Raw genomic sequence first — 14351 nt, 5'->3', positions numbered from 1 at the left:
ACAGAGATACGTGGTTTTCTTCCGACAGCAGCGGAATCCTGTTTGTACAAAAGTGTACAGACACCCAGTCTAGAGAATTTGAGCTACATTAAGGAGCACCCATTGCTGAGGCGAACACACGGCTTGTATAATCTTCATTCTCAAAGCCAAGCCTTGGTTAGAGGGGTATAAAGTCCCCCAGTACTGGGCTGTGGAGCAGTGGAACTATGTTTTTTGGAGTGATGGTGCTCCATCCAAATACCTTTGGGATGAGTTGGGCAAGCTCAGTAACTGACCTCACTTATGGTCTTGTGGCTGAATGCAATTATATCCTCACAACAATGTTTCAACATCTAGTGTAAATCCTTCCCAGAAGAGTAGTGGCTGTTACTGCAGCAAAGGGGGACAAATTCCTGATTAACACCCTCGATTTCAGAGGAAACGTTGGATGAGCTGGTGTCTACAATATATACTCAGACATTGGCCTGAGTCTATAGTGTGTATATGCAGATTGAGTCCATTTATAACCAAACAAAATCAATGAATTGCAGTGATTCTTTTAAAAGCTGAATACAGTGTCCTAACTCTTATTATGAGATCTTAGACTTGGCCTTGCTTTTTCAAATTTGTGTGTATATGCCATCAAACCATAAGCAGTTGTGGTTGCTTACACTCTGACAAGCCTTAACAAGTAAACAGATGCATCTTTAACAATTTCAAGATTGCATAAGATGTACTGGTTTGTTTTTGTAGTGCATCCATCCGATTAGCTGCGGCTTCCTTACAGTTTTTCAAGGCTGCATGGATTTGCTCTGAAAAGGAATTTGCTTTTTCTTTCTTTCGAAGAAAAGGAAGGGATTAGGTTGGCAAAAAAAGCTTCGTAATATCGTGTATGTAGTATTTTCAATGTCAGTCCTGTAATCCTATTCAGCCGGAGACAAAGAAGCAGAAAAGAGTGTTAGGATGTGCAATTAAAGATGGGGAGGACTCGACAGATGCACTCGGCGCACTGCATTCATTTTGGACCGAGAGCGTGGGAGTTATATACGTTGCCGAGAATTTTTTTTTTTTTTTTCCCAGAAATAAGACAGATCTTCGAAACGGGGGGGATGGAGTGAGAAAAAAGAGACTACTGCATTCATCCGTCATCTCTTAACATTTCAATTTTCCAGACCCATCCTGCTGTGCGCTGTGCAGGAGAGCTTTTAACACAACGCGCCACATGTCCTCAAGTATTCCGAAAGCGCGAAGAGCGGGCGCGTGTAATTACGCGCAGTTATTTATACCGTCCATATCTCCTCAACGCTCGGCAAATGGTCCAGGCACTGTGCCTGCCTTTAGGACCCACTGAGCGAGTTGTGCCAAAGGATGGAGCAGCATCCTTTCCTTCAGGAATCCGGCGTGGTAAGAATAGCGGCGGATGAACCTCCTGATGCTGAGCAGAGCTCGCCCGCCAAACGTCAGTCATCTGAGTCACTTACTTCAAACCCGTCTCGCTGAGGAACTCCTGCAGTTAAAGAGCTCACATTGGGAATAAATGGGCTTCTGAGAGAGGAAGGTCTGCCATGACTCAGTGTCAGCGGTCCAGTTCGTAAAACACACAGTTCCAGTTCTAAAATCTGAAATCATTTCTAAGCCTAAATACTGGTATTACTGCATAACTGATAGGAATTTTGTGTTAATGTGCCAAGTTGTTGAAACTGAATGGGATCTTCATGTTCTAATCTTTGAATAGGTTGCCTGGCAACCATAGCCTACGGTTAAGAAAGTGTATAGCTTGGCAGAAGAATAGTTCATTGCGATTATTATTTATAATCAATTAAAATATTAATTGAATACCTTGTAACAGTGGTAACGCATGGCCTCCTCTTATTGAGGGCTGGGAAATATGACAATATTTATTGCTGTTGTGATAAATTACGTCACAACATGCTTTTCTAAGCATGTTCTGGTTATCATCAGTACTTACGAAACACTTTCCCAGCTATTAATTGTTCAATATACAAATATTATACAAATAATTGGATTTATAGTTCTTATCAGACATCAGAAAAAATAAACAATGTGATAGAAAACATGTAAAAAAAGTATTGTGATAGTAAGTTTTTGCCAGGTCCCCCAGTTTTTATTCAACAGGCATGACCTCATCTTCATCCTTGTATTTCTTAAGGCTGCTATAAGTAGGCAGAACTAATGCTAAAGTCTCAGCCAAGGACATTTGACCCCAGGTCAAATTACATGTTTTGTTGATTTTTTAAGAGAAAATAAGTTAACAAAGCCTCTATGGTAGCTTGAATATGGCAATTTTCTGCAAATTATAAAGCACAGTTTATATTTATTTGCTGAATTTAACAAATCAGAAAAAACATGCCATATAAAATGTACCATAACCATTGTACATGACACACTTTTGTTTAATTTTATTCCCAATAAGTGCAGAATTATGTTCCAAGTAGAGCATGTGACGTTGTGACGTTGAGCCCTGCTCAGATTTGTCATTGTCTTAGTGATTAAGAGACCTGATGATCAGATCTTTAGCAAATAATAAAGCTTTATTACGACATTTCACTCAGTGCTCGCAATTTAAGTCCTTTCAATTCTTCTAATTCGGCAGTTGACCGTCTTCACTGACAGATGTGTTCGGCTGTGATGAAGCCTTCTCCAAATCTCCGTATTCTTCTGTGTTACATGTGAGCCGAGGCGAGAGATTGTTCTGTCTTGATAAACCCCGTTTCCTGTGTTTACACTGGGTGAGCGCCACCACAGATTGTGATGCAACCTCACAGAAATGCCTTGTTTTTCTGGGTTAGCTGAGCTGGCCCTGGCGCGGAAGCGCAGGAGCATAATGGTGTTTGTAATATCTCCAGCCTCGGGCCTCACGGAAGGCAGCGAGAGCACGGAAGAGTGCCTAGCTGAGTCTACCCCAGAGCAGCGAGAGGGGAAGGAAGAGGAGGTATATACATGCGCTCTGCCTCGGACGGGCTTATGCAAAGCAGGCCTCTGGAGCTCTTTATGAGAGCGGGGAGTCAGAGCCCACCTCAATGACTCACCTCTCTTGCCTCTTTCCATCCATTCACACTAGCATTGTGGATCTGGCCTGAGAGAAAAAGCATAATGGTGAATCCTTGTATGTCCTGTTGTCTGTGGGTTGATTTACGCAGAAGTGGTTTCTTTAGGGGGCCGTTCTCACAATTTCCTTCATCTTTTCACTAAAAGCCTCACCTGTGTAGTCAGTGCTGCCTTTGTTCCTAGCTGAATCTATAAGTTCTGTTTTGTTCTGCCGTGTTCGTAACGGAGCTTGCGACGTGGCTGGCTACGTAAAATGCAGAAAATGACAGCCACTGGTAGTTTTGTCCATCGCTTTTTGTTCCCTTTTGGTATCTAATCAGGAAGAGGTCCCTCATGCACCCAAACCACAGTGAGGCTCTTATTCCACCTCCTGGCCTGTTGGACGGGGCCTTATTGCTACCCAGGCAGGGACACAGGAGCTTTGTGGTCATTGTTTGGGCTCAGCCCTGTTTCAGCGGCCCCCCCCAGGCTTGTGGCTACTTTTTCCCTTTTTTTTTAAAAATTTAATTTAATATCTGTGATTTGCCGACAGGGCCTGCAGTTTGGGACGTAGTTTTTCACCCACCGTTCTGCAAATGAGAAGGGAAATCTCATTCTGTTAGATTAACAGCCAACCTAATTAGACCCTGTGCTCTATTGTGGGCGGTGGGGTTTGTGTAATTTGTCAGGTACTGTCAGCTTCAGGGGAGAGGGTGAGGGATAGGATGAATTTGGAGCAGAGAATGAAGGGAAATGATGAGGAGGGGAGATAGCGAGTGTCCAAGTATACTTTTACTCTAATAGCGAAGAATTCGTCTCAGAATACTGTAGATGATTGCCCAGTATTTACAGAGGGGTCACATTTATTTCTATTAGACGGACACTTAATAACTTTTTGGAAAAAGGCCCTTTGCCCATTTGAATCCGAGCAGGTCATCTGTCATCGCGGTCGTCTCATATTTTCAGAAATGCTCTTCGTTGCGGTTACGGGTTATGCCTAAACGCAGCGGAAGGTTCAGATTAATAGTGCACGGTTACTCCTCCGAGGGAGCGAGCTTATTGTTTCAGCAGATGCTCAGTTCTAGTTCATTTAGCCAGTGTGAAGAGCCCTAGCAAGACACTAAGCTCCATGCACCCAGACCAGAATCATTAAACATTCTGTCGTTTCCCCTCTCTCCATCTCCCTCTCTCTCTCTTTCTCTCGCTCTCCTTAGTGGTCTGCGTAGTCTCAGCACCCTGGCCAAGGGATCCTTCTGAACGCCTTCCTGGCCGCTGTCCCTCCGCCTGACCCAACTGCCCAAAGGAGGCGCAGAGCCAAGCGTCCAGACCAGGACCCCATTGCAGCACTTTTGGGTGAGTCCACACAATGACTAGTTGACCAGTATGCCGTCACTTTCTGGACAAAACTTTGTATCTCCAAAACAGTAAATTTCCATCAAAGGTAAAAGAAAAAATAATAATTAAAATAAAAGTCAATGTAAAATGATTTTTTGCCAAGTAATTCTGGTCATTTCTCACATTCTCACACAACGTAATGTAGTTGGTGTTTTCAAATTATATAAAAATGTTAAAAAATATAAAAATTGGAGATACAAGGTTTTGTTCCAACCGCGATGATGTCCACTATTCAGCACTCGACCCATATATGAAGGATTTCATTCCAAAATGCTATATAATATATAAAAAATACTTTTGACATCTCTAATAAAGGTAGTATTAATCACATTATAGAACCCATTTTTATTATATGTGTAAAGCTTTCTCCCATAAAAATGTATCTCATGAAAACAAAGAACATTTCGAAAGTGGTCTATAATGCTTTTTCCAGTGAAACCCTTTATATCCACTGTGGGCAGCTGTTGGCTACTCAGGAACACTGGCTGATTTTAGTAGTGAAATATCAAAGAAGCAGGAACAGCCTTGAAAGCAGTTTTGTGCTAAACATGAAGCCAAATATTCTTGGTTAGTTTAGAAATGCTTTGTAAGAGAGTTCCAGTTCCAGTTAGTTAAGACTACGCTGAAAAGTGACAAAAATACCTGTGGGTTACCAAAATAAAGGATTCACTGCTTTTTAAGTTCATAATAAAACATGTTTAATTGATGTACAGATCACTCAACAAATTATCAATATTTTTTACTTTAACTCTTAGAAGTCAGAGCTATTGTTGGTGAAAACAAAAGTGCAAGCTCACTGAAACAGACAGGTGCAGCGTAGTGAGTGTACAACACTGTAGTACACAACAGTATACCAGTTGAGTTCCTTTAGCAAGACTCCTAACACTGCATTTGCCAACCTCTGTAACATGTTAAACATTGAATTCGAATACCTTTAACCCTTGAGTGGTGTTGGTGTGTTTGTTACTCAGTGGTCTGCTGGACCCACCACATTATTGTTTATTTAAATCAATACAGCCATAACAATTTATGTAAAAACACCAGATGTTTAAAATATCAAGTGTCCAGCGTAGGGTTCTCCTTTAGCAGCTGTAGCCAGTCAGCAGCCTGTCCATGTTGTCCACCCTCACACACACATACACACTAACAGCAGGCCATGTAGGAGGAGAACAGAATGAAGGACACAGCACCTCCACACTTTTACTCCCCGCTGGTTCAGCCCAACACCACATGTGTAATATAAATGTGTGGGGGGTGAACAGAGTGAAGACACTGAAAATGGGTTATTTTATATGTTCTTCACAGAAAATGAGCAAAGGCCAAGAATCTGAGGCTGAAATAATAATAAATCACATCATTTTTTCTTTTGTTAAACATTGAAAACGGGTCCCACAGACCTGAACACCACACAAGGGTTAATTGATTTGTCATGTAGGTTAGTAAGTGACTATTAAACTATTGTCTCTTATTGACATTGAAACAAATGGAAATTGTTGTAAATGGCTAGAAGGAACTCGTGAGTAAAAGATTAACAATTTAACTAGTTGACTTGTTAGTAGTCGTGGAAAACCTCCTCCACACGGGAGCAAACATGGCCACGGACGCAGAGCCTGGCAGCTCATCAGGGAGCCAGTGTGTATACAAAAAAACCCACACAGAGGAGCGGGAGAGGGAGACACATGTTCCATCAGCCGCACATCTGGTGAGGCCGGGAGCTGAGGCTGCACGCCTCGCAGATGCAGACGCAAGATAAAAGGGCATCGCTGATGATATCTGATTTACTGCTACTGATAAAACTCCTGATTAGCTTGCTAGGAACCTTTCAAGGCCAGTATTGTCAGAGTTGCTTAAACGCACAGTTTGTGTTCTTTTAAAACCTTCTGTTAGAAGAGTGAATATTCTCATACATACTGTACTGTTATTGAGTCAAATCACCATCCTTTCCAAAGGGATTACCATATTCCTGAGGCTTACAGGGCCCGTATCATGGACAAAACTAATTTTCCTCACTTTTTTGAGGCAAAAAGTAAACATTATTTAAGTTTTAAAACATGCCATTCACTCCCCAGTCCATACACTCCATATGTGGAAACTAAGCTGCAAAAATAGCCCGTTTTGTATTTGTTGGTTTTGTCGCTGAATAACGAGGTCATTGAGGAGCTGAAATATGACTGAGGCTACATGTAATTGACATCAATAGACTGCTAACCCCACACAAAGCAGTACGCTTTGTCAAAAGTGGTAGATAAGCTTCTTTGGCTTTAGCCTACATGCTTTGAGTAGCTGGTGTTGATATGTAACAGTGTTGAAGTTTAATAGTAGCAGTTCACATCGCTGTTGTTGGAACAAAACCTCATATTTCCAAAATGGTAACTTTACAGGAGAAGGAAAAAACCTGCTTTACTTTGAATGTAAGTCAATGGAACCAGACTTTTTTCCAAGTCATTTTGGGCTGTTTCTTTTAGTCCATTCTGGATGAAATGTACACACAATGTAAAGAACAACAGGCACTTTCAAATTATGTCTAAAACTGAAAAACGTCAAAAATGGAGATACGTGGTTTTCCTATGACGCAGCGACATTTTTAACTGTTAAGCAACTTCATAATGCAGAGCATGACTGTTGGGGGTGGGAGGGGCAGGTGGGTTAGGACAAAACTTATCAACTTTTGAACATTTTTGCTTATCACAGTGAGGCAGTTTGCAAAAATAGTTTTGTAAAATAGGCAAGACACCAACTACAGATTGATATATGACTCTAGAGGCCTATAAGCCTGGGGATTTAAAGGGGTTGAAAAGATCTTTCGTACTTACACAGATGTCTGCTTTAAAGACTGAGCCTCCATATGAACCCACACCATGCCTCTGACGTGTCCTGCGCTGCTATGAAGTGTGTGCTGACATTGCGAGTGCCACAGCTTCAAAGCCTGAGAGTAGTGATGAGCTCTTCTTTAGCCTGGTGCTCTGTTGAGCAGTGGCGGCTGCCAGACGGCCCTGCTCGCATCTGTTTGCTCACCAGATCTGGAGCTCTTAACCTTGGACAGTGACTAGAGCCATTTATTTGGTCTGCTCCCGGAGGCCGGACTGCCCCGGTGGCAGATGTTTCGGCTTTTCCAGCCGGCATCACGGCTCTCGCGTGGCCTCCATCCTTTGTTTTGCAGCAAAATCTAATTTCACTTATACTGGCCAAACTGCACTGTATCAGTTTTGCCTAGTTTTGCCCATTGAGTGTTTTTTTAGTTTTTCTTTTTTCTTTGGGGTTAATGGAATTCTGGACAGGAGGTGGTGGTGGTGGAGGTGGAGGCTTACGGTTGGACCGACATGTGTTAGCCCACAGGCTAAAAACTGTGTTAAAAAGCCTTTTGGAAGCATGCAGGCGCAGCTGAGACATCTTTTGGAGGCAGTCTTTGGCCCCTCAGGCTGCAGGGTTTTAAAAGTTTACAACTGGCCACTGGTTTTAACATTTCTATATAGCGAAATACCTTGTGAAGTGATTGGTGAGAAGAAGGGGGAAGAAAACAGAAGAATATAATCTCAATGAAGTGTGGAGTTGTAAGTCAAGGATCCAGGGAGAAAGACAATTAATCAGTGCCTCCACAGCTGCTTCCTGACGTTTCTGCAAAATGTTGTGGAAAATTTAATGAAGGCTAGCTTCGGTAATGGTTTCAAGCTTACCCGGTGGAAAATATGACAGTCTTTCCATAGACAATTAAGACCAACATGAAGCCCCCTGTTTTTCTCAATTTCCTCATTCCTTGTCTTTCCTTTCGTAGGGCAATGCTCTGCGGTTCAGCCAGGGCTAAATGGAAACATGTACATTAAACAGCTACAGCTGCACAACCTGAAAAAAAAAAGCAACCAGCACTGTTTGTTGTTTACGCAGCGTGATCCCCAATCGGTGGCACTTACACAATGGATTAGCATCAGTTCACATGACGGGGCTACAGTCCACTAAGCAGACATGTTTTACACCACCACCTCCAGGGAAATGTCATAATTCCATCTTATGGCCTATATGTGGTGCCAACGACGGCCCCCATCATGCTTTTCAGCATTGTTTCAGTTCACAAATATGCAGCCCTCATTTTAGAGCCTTATTCATAGCGAGTGTTTACATCATACCTATCGCTGTTGTCGGAACAAAACCTTGTATCTCCAAAATGATAACTTTACAGGAGATGGATAAAACATACTTGGAACCAGACATTTTTCCAAGTCATTTGGGCCGTTTCTTTTGGTCCATTCATCATGAAATTTACATACAATGTAAAGGGTAACAGACATTTTCAATCTATGTCAAAAACTGAAAAACGACAAAAATGGAGATAAACGGTTTTCATCCGACAGCAGCGATATATTAGAGACCTAGATATCCTTCTATACATAATGACACAAGGCCACTTTACCCCCATAGTAGTAGTGCTGCATCACTACACTTTAAAATGAACAGGTGTCTCTGGATGTCAAAACATGTTTCCCAGAAAAGTGCTTATCGAAAATGCCGAGCTATGTTGTATGTGTCTTACAACAAAAACATGAAAAGGGCCATATCTTACCATTCTTAAGTATTTTGTATAATTTATGAGGTTTTATATATACTTTCTTTTCCCCTTAGAATTGAACAGGCTGTTGTTGTTACTGTACCTTTAAGACGGATAAGTGAGGTCTGTGTTGTGCCTCATTCAGAAAGCAGATCAGGCTGAAACACTCCTTATAACTATTATGTGAGTGGATGGAGTTAAACTGTATTCTGTATAGGTGGATGTATGTAAAGTTGTTGATATCGCAAAAACAATGAGTTCCAGATGGATATTTTGGATGTATTGAAGCTACAGATTATAGTGATATGATGAAAATGTATAGATTATACCATGAAATATCAGGTAGGTTGACAAATGACTACAGCTGATTAATATTTCAGCTCATCTTACCATTAAAATTGAACAGGCTGTTTTTGTTACTGTACCTTTAAGACTGATAAATGAGTGATAAACCTGTGTTGTGCCTCATTCAGAAAGCAGATCAGGCTGAAACACTCCTAATACCTATAATGTGAGTGGGCAGAGTTCAACTATAGGCTGAATAGGTGGATGTATGTAAAGGCATTGACATCGCAAAAACAATGAATTCCAGATGGGCTGTTTTTTCAGCTTATTTTCCACTTTAATTATGAACAGTAGTAGTAAGGAGTGAAGAGTTTGCTTTAAAACTTTAACGATGTTAGCATTCTACATCAAACCACTCTGAAAATTCGTTTTTCCATGATATGGGCTGCTTAATGCTTGTGGCAGGACATTTCATGCTTGTAAAGGGTTTATTTTGTTGCTTTATGAGATTAATTGATGATTTAATATAGTCTAATCAAGACTACTATCATTATTGACTAAATGTCACTGTAAATGTTGGATATGTTGGATTTTGCCAAAGCAGCAGAGCAAATTTCTTGTTAATTACATTTTAACTAGCCTAGTAATTTTCAAATAGTTCTATTGGCCCATAGATGGCTTACAGCACAATGAAGTCATAAGAAACTGTCTTATAAGAAAATCCCCCCTTACCCCCACCCCTTTTGTCCAATGTGCCTGTTGTTTGATTGGGAACACTATCTCTGGCTGGGGGCTGAGTGAGGGCAACCAGAGAGTGGGTTACATTAAGGATGACCTAATGCTGAAAGGAGCTAACTAAATGGCTTTGGAGTTTTCCAGTGGCAGACCCAGCCATTTGGCCCGCCCCCCTCGAGGCAGTCGACACACAGGACTCTTCTAGTTATTGATGCATGACTCTGGGTTTTTTGCAGTCGACTCTTGACTGCTGTCGCTGGAATTGGAAAGCTCCAGAGCCAGTAATAAAGAGATACAGCAGATGTTAAACCATCCTAATTGTGGTTGGAGTAGCTTCAGATTATAGTGATATCATGAGAATTTATAGATTATACCATGTAATATCAGGTAGGTTGACAAATGACTACAGCTGATTAATGTTTCAGCACATCTTACCATTAGAATTCACATATTTCACGTAACGATGCTGCTGAATGGAGCTCAAGCTTTGATAGGAAACGAATGGTAAAGTTTTTATTCCGGAGCAGCTGAATGTTATCTTGTTCCTCTTTCCACGAGGCTGAATTCGGCTTATTTGCCAGTTTCTTATTCAAATTTTCCGTTCCACCTTAAATGATGCTGCAGTTACCTAAATAGTGTATAGGTGCAAAAATGTAACTGCAGCACCATTTAAGGTGGAACGGAACATTTGAATAAGAAACAGGCAAAAAAGAAGCCAGTTTCAGGGACGTTATTTCCCAAAACGTTCTGTGAAAAATATTGTTTACTGCTGTTTTTTGTTTTTGTTCCTTGTTCCATTTTCAGCCTGTGTTTGTAGCAACCCTAATCATGAAGAACATTAAGATTTTTTTTTTTTCTGTAGCAGAGTTAGTGTGCAGAGTGCTGCACTGTGGAGGCAGACATTTTTATCAGTGACTGGTGGGCAGTGCTGGATTAACATAAAGCTGGTAAAAAAAAAACTCAAGCCACTCAAACTCAACACACGCTTCCCTCGGGATGTCCCTTCAGTCAAAGAGTCAACTCCAAGCAGTTTGACTTTCAGAGTCAGCCTTGACTCCCAGATGTGCTGGAGTCGAAGAATCGACTCTTTTGGAATCGACATGACAGAGAGAGAGAGATAAAGAGAGGAGAGGTGACAAGTGGCATTAGAGAGAAAGATAAAAAGAGTGGAGAGATGAAAAGTGTCAGTAGTGCCAAAGTATCGCTAGCATGACTATTCAGATGGTCAGTGATACTATAAACATTGATGGTATGTAATAGGGCTGGACCTGAATATTCGCCTATTTGGATGTTCATTAATTCAGTAGATATTTGGTTTTTAGTTTTAGGATTCAGATATTGTTTTTTTTCTTCCTTTGGCTAAATGTAGGCCATCACTAAAAGCAAACTGCAAAACACTGTAATGTTCAGAGTTCTCCAACTCTTACTAAGGCTGCAATGTATGTCCTTCATACCTCAAATTAGACCACCTCCATGAAGCGCTGGTTAACCCATGCAGACAATGTGCTATGACCCCAAACTGACCGCTAAGAGAGGCTAGTGGGCCTGGTAGACGGAGCAAAGCCGCACTGTGAGCACCACAGCACTCTCCGAGGAAAGCACCTAGTCTGGAGATTGTGAACCCACAAATATGCTTTCAACACGGGTGTCGGACACGGATTTTCCAAACAACTTTCTCAGCCCTGTCCCTGGCCCGCTATAAAAAACATAAAAATGTAAAATAAAAAAGTTAAATCACATAATACGACCAACAGACAATGAGGTATAACTGACTATGAAAACTTTACTCTCAACCATCGAAATAGTAAACATTAGACAGCAAAACCTTGTTAGGTAACTCCTGAGCTCCTTAACTTACCTTTAAACACTGTTAAAAATGAAGGTTCTGTTCAGGTACATTTTTCCTTCATCAAGGTACAAACAGTGTAAATGTTCCCTCAAAGCTCCAACAGTGGTTTTAAGGTCTGATTGTGAACCTTAAATAAGTTTTTCCAGGTGAAAAGTTCGTATTTGTACCTTTTCATAACCGAATGTTTTAAACAGAACAGTAAAATAAAAGCCTGGAGACGAGACGGGGTGTGTGGAGTCAGTACAGCTTAGAACATATCATTCAGTGGATTATGGTTCAGTTATGTTCCCTGACTAAAGGTACTGAGATGGAGCCTTAATGGTCCCACCTCACTGACTAGAGGGCACTGACCCAGAGACAGTTTAGTACCTTTATTTCTGAGAGTGCAGACAAGCAAATTGTCAAAGAAAAGCTTATAGACCTCGTCCAGCTCGCTCCTCTCTAAAATCGGACTGTGCCACCAAACAAACAATGTCTTTTGGTGTATTTCTAAAAAACGTTGCTAAAATGTGAGTCTTCTACATCAGAGACATTATAAAGGAGGGTTTTGTCTAAATTCTCATTCGTAAACACAGCTGTTGCTGTAATGTTCTCCTTACTGTAGAAATGTTAAAACGTCTATTGGAAAGATGTGAATTGTGTGTTATATTTTGATATCGATTATTTTTCACTCATAAATCAATGAAACGTGAAGAATTTTCTACGATTCTAAACTTTCAACAAATGCCACTCGTGTTTGTGAGTAGATGAGATGATTTATTGTAATTCGACTTTGTTGAAAAGTTATAATCCTGCCATGTTTGTCATTTTTTGACGCTAAAAAGTAGAAATAAGTGAAAAATGCAGACTCAATCACGTCGATAGAGAATGTAAATGGAACATAAGTGTAAGTCCTTATGTGGTAATCATGCAGTTACATTTACATGTAAGTAATCGTGTAATTACATTTAAATAGTATAGCAAAGCAACAGTAATAACTCTCCACTTCCAGAAGCAAGCAGATCTTCCGCTGGAGTATTTAGGTCCATACGAAGGCGAATGCCCGTCATTGAGTAAATGGGAGGCCTGCCTGATGCCCGCTTTTTCCGGCGTATTCACTCCCTCCCTCCTGCCTGCTTCGAGTGGCTGGCATTGCAGCTGCCGGATAATTGCGTATTCGACCAAATGTCTTGAAGGGCTGCGCGGTGCCGCGGATCCGGCTGCGGAGCCGCTGCCATCGCTGCCGGCCCACTCTGGCCGAGTGCCGACGGGGCCGCGTTGTGTAACCACGTCTACCCCCCCTCCCTTTCATAACGCAATTCATAAGCACCATAACCCTGCATGGTATTCATGCCTTCTCCTCCCACACAGGAACTGTCACCCACGCTCCTCACCCCGTCTCGAGATGGCTGTGGATGCTTCCCACGCACACGTTCTCTCTCCAGCACTTGTACACACTTGTGCAGACGCACACACAAACACACACTCGCACACATTCAAGCTCTGCTGTCCGCGGCGTTAAAAATACCTCTCCTCTTATTTAATTGCTTCCTCTCTGCTCCAGATATCTCAGTGAGTTTTTTCTCTTTTTTTGTCGTTAGTCTGCCTCTTTGTGTGAAAGGAAATAGAACTGCGAGTACAAGTTGCTTTTCATTGACTCCTACAGTAATCTCGCCTTTGCCTTCACAAGGGCCATGTGCAGGAGCCCACAGCCACAGGAATGTACTACATAAATCTGCAGTTTCTGATATGAATATATAACTGTGTAACACTCAAAAAGTGGTGGATTAATTTTACACTAACCCTTGTGTGATGTTTAGGTCTGTGGGACTCGTTTTCAATGTTTAACAAAAGACAAAATGAAGCGATTTATTATTATTTCAGCCTCAGATTCTTGTCCTTTGCTCATTTTCTGTGAAGAACATATAAAATAACCCATTTTCAGTGTCTTCACTCTGTTCACCCCCCACACATTTATATTACACATGTGGTGTTGGGCTGAACCTGCAGGGAGTAAAAGTGTGGAGGTGCTGTGTCCTTCACTCTGTTCTCCTCCTACATGGCCTGCTGTTAGTGTGTGTGTATGTATGTGTTTGTATATGTGTGTGTGTGTGTGTGTGTGTGTTTGTGAGGGTGGACAACATGGTCAGGCCGCTGACTGGCTACAGCTGCTAAAGGAGAACCCTACGCTGGCCACTGTGATATTTCAAACATCTGGTATTTTTACACGAACTATTAAGGCTGTATTGATTTAAAACAATAATGCGGTGGATCCAGCAGACCACTGAGTAACACACACATCAACACCACACAAAGGTTAAGTTCAAGCCATTCAATTTTCAAGAGACATTTCTGAGATGATTAGAAATAAGATACATATAAAAGAAAGTTGTATAAATGATATATAAATAAATGTTCAAGACTTGATAGACCACCAAAACTGTCACCATTCGATCTTTGAAGACAGGAGAAAATTAAGCTACTCTCTTGCTTCTGATCTAAAAATATCCACAGGTGTTTCTGTCCATCCTTCCACAACTC

The 14351-nt window shown here is 41.4% G+C and overlaps 1 protein-coding gene across 3 annotated transcripts in view; it reads left to right on the top strand.

Annotated features, from left to right (window-relative positions):
- Positions 1 to 14351, top strand: part of hivep2a (HIVEP zinc finger 2a) — a 140295-nt gene that overhangs the window by 106450 nt on the left and 19494 nt on the right. For all 3 annotated transcript variants that reach the window (XM_036581216.1, XM_036581215.1, XM_036581213.1), the window contains one exon: positions 4242 to 4380. The gene's annotated coding sequence lies outside the window, so the exon portion shown is untranslated. The remainder of the gene's footprint in view (positions 1 to 4241; positions 4381 to 14351) is intronic.

This window comes from Colossoma macropomum, unplaced genomic scaffold, assembly GCF_904425465.1.
Source record: "Colossoma macropomum unplaced genomic scaffold, Colossoma_macropomum, whole genome shotgun sequence".
NCBI lineage: Eukaryota > Metazoa > Chordata > Actinopteri > Characiformes > Serrasalmidae > Colossoma > Colossoma macropomum.
The sequence above is the reverse complement of the archived record's forward strand: the minus strand, read 5'-3'. Positions and strand labels throughout refer to the sequence as shown.